General features: G+C 45.0%; 1 long non-coding RNA gene across 1 annotated transcript; it reads right to left on the bottom strand.

Annotated features, from left to right (window-relative positions):
- Positions 1-1,759: 1,759 nt before the first annotated feature.
- LOC129833284 (uncharacterized) lies at positions 1,760-5,064 on the bottom strand. Its single transcript, XR_008756057.1, has 3 exons — positions 4,949-5,064; positions 2,905-4,808; positions 1,760-2,730 (listed from the first exon to the last, which is right to left on the bottom strand). It is a non-coding gene; the product is annotated as an uncharacterized LOC129833284 (long non-coding RNA).
- Positions 5,065-6,311: the final 1,247 nt, after the last annotated feature.

Raw genomic sequence — 6,311 nt, 5'->3', positions numbered from 1 at the left:
AGAGCGTACCACAATGTACACAGGCCCCAAAGCACAGAATGAAATTCTGAACATCATGGCCAATAGTCATTCGAGGCATTGCAGCTGAGATTAGGTCTCTTCCGATTGTACAATTTTCATTAAATTTTTTTTTTATTAATTTTTTTTTTATACATTTTTATCCCATTTTCTGCCCAATTTTTCGTGGTATCCAATCGCTAGTAATTACTACCTTGTCTCATCGCTACAACTCCCGTACGGGCTCGGGAGAGACGAAGGTCGAAAGCCATGCGTCCTCCGAAGCACAACCCAACCAGCCGTACTGCTTCTTTAACACAGCGCGCCTCCAACCCGGAAGCCAGCCGCACCAATGTGTCGGAGGAAACACCGTGTACCTGGCCCCCTTGGTTGGCGCGCACTGCGCCCGGCCCGCCACAGGAGTCGCTGGAGCTCGATGAGACAAGGATATCCCTACCGGCCAAACCCTCCCTACCCCGGACGACGCTATGCCAATTGTGCGTCGCCCCACGGACCTCCCGGTCGCGGCCGGCTGCGACAGAGCCTGGGCGGGAACCCAGAGACTCTGGTGGCGCAGTTAGCACTGCGATGCAGTGCCCTAGACCACTGCGCCACCCGGGAGGCCTATTTTTTTTTTCATTAATTGTTGATGGTACTCAAGATGTCTCTGGTGCTGAACAGGAGAATGTCTGTCTGCGTTATGTTGACCATGACCATGTCCCTCACAAGGAGTTTATTGGGCTATACAGGGTGTCGGAGACAACAGGCGAGGGCATTGTGAAAGTGCCAACTGATGTGTTGTTGAGGAAACCCGCAAACATATGCTCGGTTCTTTTGTTCAGTAGTGTGTATAGCAGTGGTTCTCAACCTTTTTGGGGTACTGGAACCCCTGCATATTTTGAGGCAAGGCAGGCAAGGTTTTGAGCGGTCCTCAGGGACCTCCACCCCCTCTATATTATATGTAAACTTACTGGAAACCTTGTGGTACTGACTACATTCATTACACTTTTTTATTTCACGGACCTCTTGCAATTAGTCCATGGACCCCTGTTTGAGAACCCCTGGTGTAATTGATATTTGTTCTTTTGTTTAGTAGTTTTCAGGACACTTACAAATTATTTATTTCATGTTATTTTATTTAAAATGGCCTACTTTGTGCAACATACTTGTCCATAGCTGCTGTTTGAAGAGTTGAGACACTGACTGAGTTGAGACACTGACTGAGTTGAGACACTGACTGAGTTGAGACACTGGCTGAGTTGAGACACTGGCTGAGTTGAGACACTGGCTGAGTTGAGACACTGGCTGAGTTGAGACACTGGCTGAGTTGAGACACTGACTGAGTTGAGACACTGACTGAGTTGAGACACTGACTGAGTTGAGACACTGACTGAGTTGAGACACTGACTGAGTTGAGACACTGGCTGAGTTGAGACACTGGCTGAGTTGAGACACGGACTGAGTTGAGACACGGACTGAGTTGAGACACGGGCTGAGTTGAGACACTGACTGAGTTGAGACACTGGCTGAGTTGAGACACTGGCTGAGTTGAGACACTGGCTGAGTTGAGACACTGGCTGAGTTGAGACACTGGCTGAGTTGAGACACTGACTGAGTTGAGACACTGACTGAGTTGAGACACTGACTGAGTTGAGACACTGACTGAGTTGAGACACTGACTGAGTTGAGACACTGGCTGAGTTGAGACACTGGCTGAGTTGAGACACGGACTGAGTTGAGACACGGGCTGAGTTGAGACACTGACTGAGTTGAGACACTGGCTGAGTTGAGACACTGGCTGAGTTGAGACACTGGCTGAGTTGAGACACTGGCTGAGTTGAGACACTGGCTGAGTTGAGACACTGGAGGATATTTTGTTTGATTTATTTGGGTTTTTCATTGAAGTAGTTATTTTGCTTTTAGAACTGTACTTATTTTAAGCTTTTTGTTCTTGCAAAGATATTGTAGACTCAGGCCAGGTGGACATATTTAATGACTATATAAATGTATCAGAAAAAGTCAAATTAAAAGGTCAATTCAATACGGAGACCAACTTTGTGATGGTTCTCAATGGAGATTCTTTTAGATGTGATCACACCATGTTCATTGTATTTATGAAAACTACACCCATACAGTGTACAGTACCATTGTCACCTACTGACCTTTCTTGATATTGCTGGTTGTAAGTATGAATACCTGCATACATACTGGACTGGTAAGGAGCACTGCTATAACTATTATTAGTAGTAGAATTATAATGATTTAAACATTTGAACAAGTTGGGAAAACCCTTCAGTTAACTACTGTACCTATCAATTATCCAGTTGTAGGAATTATGGTTCCTCAATATACATTTAACAACGTATGCTATGTGTTACAGCACTACTTTTGGTGTCCCCCTCAGGAATTGCTCTTGAGAAAATGTAATGTAATTGTCCCCTCCAAGGTTGATCTCATATTTTCGCCCCTGCCTGCATCTGATGGTCAACGAGGTCAAATCACGACTTCAGTGATCTCCAGGTCGAAAAGTCGGAGCTCTAGAAAGACGCCCGAGTTTTCCGACTTGGAATTCCAAGTTGGATGACCGTTCAAAAGACTACCAACCACCTCTCACGTCCCTGATCTCTCCTTCCTTTCCTCCGGTGAGACTGACCAGAGAGAGGGGACACAGTCTTCCACCTGATGGCGAAACTCGAGTCCCACATCTGCCTCATGCACAAATTCATGTTGTTCCTATGACCAGAGAAAGTGAAATATTCCTTATTATTAAAATCGACACGACGAGCTGCTAATAATAATAAAACGCAGGGCTATCGATACTTGGCTACTCATTCTTAGCAGCTGCAGCCCGAGCGGGAGAAGCGCGTTTTGTAATAGTGATGAATAAAAACTTAAACATGAACTCACTCATAAAATCAGCAACTCTTTACTGTATTCGTTGACAGTCTCTCTGTGGTCATGGTTTTAAAAGTTATAAAATCTTACGTACGCAGTAGCCTATTAAACTTAGCTGTGGCTAGGGTCATGGAAGCTCTGTAGCCACGGTGATTTGAGCTATCCGATTGGGCAGCGCAGTAGGTGCACTCGATTTAGTCAGATTTGCCGGTCCTGTGGGTAGGCAGAGTTTGTCTCATGGAAACACTTTGCTTACCGGTGCGCTCAACACGATTTTAAAAAAGGAGCGTAAGTCTTTATCGTTCGTTGGCTTCTCTACAGAAATATTTGGTGATCGACTAGGAATGCCTTGAAGATTGACCAGTTGGCGACCACTGATCCAGAGCATCCCAAACGTGCTCAATGGGTGACATGTCTATTAAGTATGCAGGCCATGGAAGAACTGGGCCATTTTCAGCTTCCAGGAATTGTGTACAGATCCTTGTGACATGGGGCTGTGCATTATCATACTGAAACATGAGGTGATAGCGGCGGATGAATGGCACAACAATGGGCCTCAAGATCTCGTCACGGTATCTCTGGGGATTCAAATTGCCATCGATTAAATGCAATTGTGTTCATTGGCATTAGCTTATGCCTGCCCATACCATAACCCCACCGCCACCACGAGGCACTCTGTTCACAATGTTGGCATCAGCAAACTGCTCGCCCAAACGACCACATTCACGCTGTCTGCCCGATCAGCAGTTGAAACTGGGATTAATCCGTGGAGAGCCCACTTCCAGTGGTCATCGAAGGTGAACATTTGCCCACTGACGTTGGTTACGACGCCGAACTGCAGTCAGGTCAAGACCCTGGTGAGGACAACAAGCACGCAGAGCTTCCCTGACATGGTTTCTGACAGTTTGTGCAAAAATTCTTCGGTTGTGCAAACCCGCAGTTTCATCAGCCGTCCGCGTGGCGGGTCTCAGACGATCCCACAGGTGAAGAAGCCAGATGTGGAGGTCCTGGTCTGGCGTGTTTACACATGGTCTGCTGTTGTGAGGCCGGTTGGACCTACTGCCAAATTCTCTAAAACGTCATTGCACTCGATTTGGTAGAGAAATTAACATTCAATTATCTGGCAACAGCTATGGTGGACATTCCTGGAGTCAGCATGCCAATTGCACGCTCCCTCAAAACTTGGCTTGTGGTGTGGGACAAAACTGCACAATTTAGAGTGGCATTTTATTGTCCCCAGCACAAGGTGCACCTGTGTAATGATCATACTGTTTAATCAGCTTCTTGATATGACACACCTGTCAGGTGGATGGATTATCTTGGCAAAGGAGAAATGCTCACTAACAGGGATGTAAACTAATTTGTGCACAGATTTTGAGAGAAATAAGCTTTTTGTGCGTATGGAACATTTCGGTGATCTTTTATTTCGGCTCATGAAACACAACATGTTGTGTTTATATTTTTGTTTAGTGCATATTGTGGCCATAGCCAGTTCAGCTAGGAAAGAAGGAGTTGTGAGAACTTGAAGAAAGTTTGTTTCTGTAGAAAGCAGATCATCTTTACTCAGGTCTTCTCAAGGTAATACTGCAGATTCCATCTTTCTCTTTATCAAGGTCCTAGCCAGACAGCATGGATCTTTTGAACCAAAAATGTTTTGTACTTTTATAGCAGAATCTTATCCAAAATTATTTGAAATATGGCTGTACTTTCTGTATTTGCTGGATGTGACACATCCTTACTAAAAGACAAAAGATTGATACCTCAAGTAGCTTTTTTGCCTGGTAAAAAACAGCCAAAATATGTTTTTGTGCACTGTCTCACAATGTTAAAAATCACTTACTTTCACTGTTGACAACTGAAGAGAGCCAGATGGCTAAGACCCAGACAAAAATGACCTCTGTTTTTCTCTGTTTCATCTGCATTTAAATTGACATGCGTTACTTTAGACGGCACAGTTCACAGCTCAAACACATGGCTATAAATAGAGAGAGGATCCAATCCAAAGCAGTGCTGCTTTCTGTGTTACTTTCTGATGTATTATAGCAGTACTACTCACCATCTTGATAAAGATCTTAAAAATACAGTCTTCTCTGTTTATGACTTCCTGCGTCTCTTTTCCTGTGAGTGGTTTACTCATACAGATTTAAAGCACTTGAACTAACCTCAAGCTGTGTTTAGGGCTTGCACATTTCTGAGCCAGAGGCGTGTCTCACATCTCGATTGTATGATAACATGGACATTCCTCTGGGCTTGTTTTCATGCCTAATGTCATGTAGTGTCAGGTTTGCACTAGAACATGTGCAGACTGGCCTTTTTGCTCTGGTTCGAGTGAGGAACTATGCTGATTATTTGGGCAAATGCAAGCAGCTTCAGATTACTTTTCAGTTTCACTTTTGTCAGTCATCTGGAAAGGCCTCAAGTTATTTTTTATAAACTCCATGTTTGATTTATTCCCTTATATGGAAATTATGTTCTATTTCTTGTTTATTTCAGGGAGGAGTTGCAATCTACTGCAGAGATAGCCTGCAAAGTTCTGTCATACTTTCCAGGTCTATGCCCAAACAGTTCGAACTTCTAATTTTAAAAATTAATCTCTCCAGAAATAAGTCTCTCACTGTTGCCGCCTGCTACCGACCCCCCTCAGCTCCCAGCTGTGCCCTGGACACCATCTGTAAATTGATCGCCCCCCATCTAGCTTCAGAGTTAGTTCTGTTAGGTGACCTAAACTGGGATATGCTTAACAGCCCGGCAGTCCTACAATCTAAGCTAGATGCCCTCAATCTTACACAAATCATCAAGGAACCCACCAGGTACAACCCTAAATCCGTAAACATGGGCACCCTAATAGACATTATCCTGACCAACTTGCCCTCCAAATACACCTCTGCTGTCTTCAATCAAGATCTCAGCGATCACTGCCTCATTGCCTGTATCCGCTACGGGTCCGCGGTCAAACGACCACCCCTCATCACTGTCAAACGCTCCCTAAAACACTTCTGCGAGCAGGCCTTTCTAATCGACCTGGCCCGGGTACCCTGGAAGGATATTGACCTCATCCCGTCAGTTGAGGATGCCTGGTCATTCTTTAAAAGTTACTTCCTCACCATATTAGACAAGCATGCTCCGTTCAAAAAATGCAGAACTAAGAACAGATATAGCCCTTGGTTCACTCTAGATCTGACTGCCCTCGACCAGCACAAAAACATCCTGTGGCGAACTGCAATAGCATCGAAGAGTCCCCGCGATATGCAACTGTTCAGGGAAGTCAGGAACCAATACACGCAGTCAGTCAGGAAAGCAAAGGCCAGCTTTTTCAAGCAGAAATTTGCATCCTGTAGCTCTAACTCCAGGAACCAACTCTGGGATACTGTAAAGTCCATGGAGAACAAGAGCACCTCCTCCCAGCTGCCCACTGCACT

The sequence above is a fragment of the Salvelinus fontinalis genome, chromosome 34, assembly GCF_029448725.1.
Source record: "Salvelinus fontinalis isolate EN_2023a chromosome 34, ASM2944872v1, whole genome shotgun sequence".
NCBI lineage: Eukaryota > Metazoa > Chordata > Actinopteri > Salmoniformes > Salmonidae > Salvelinus > Salvelinus fontinalis.
Note: the sequence above shows the minus strand (reverse complement) of the source record. Positions and strands in the feature narration are given on the sequence as shown.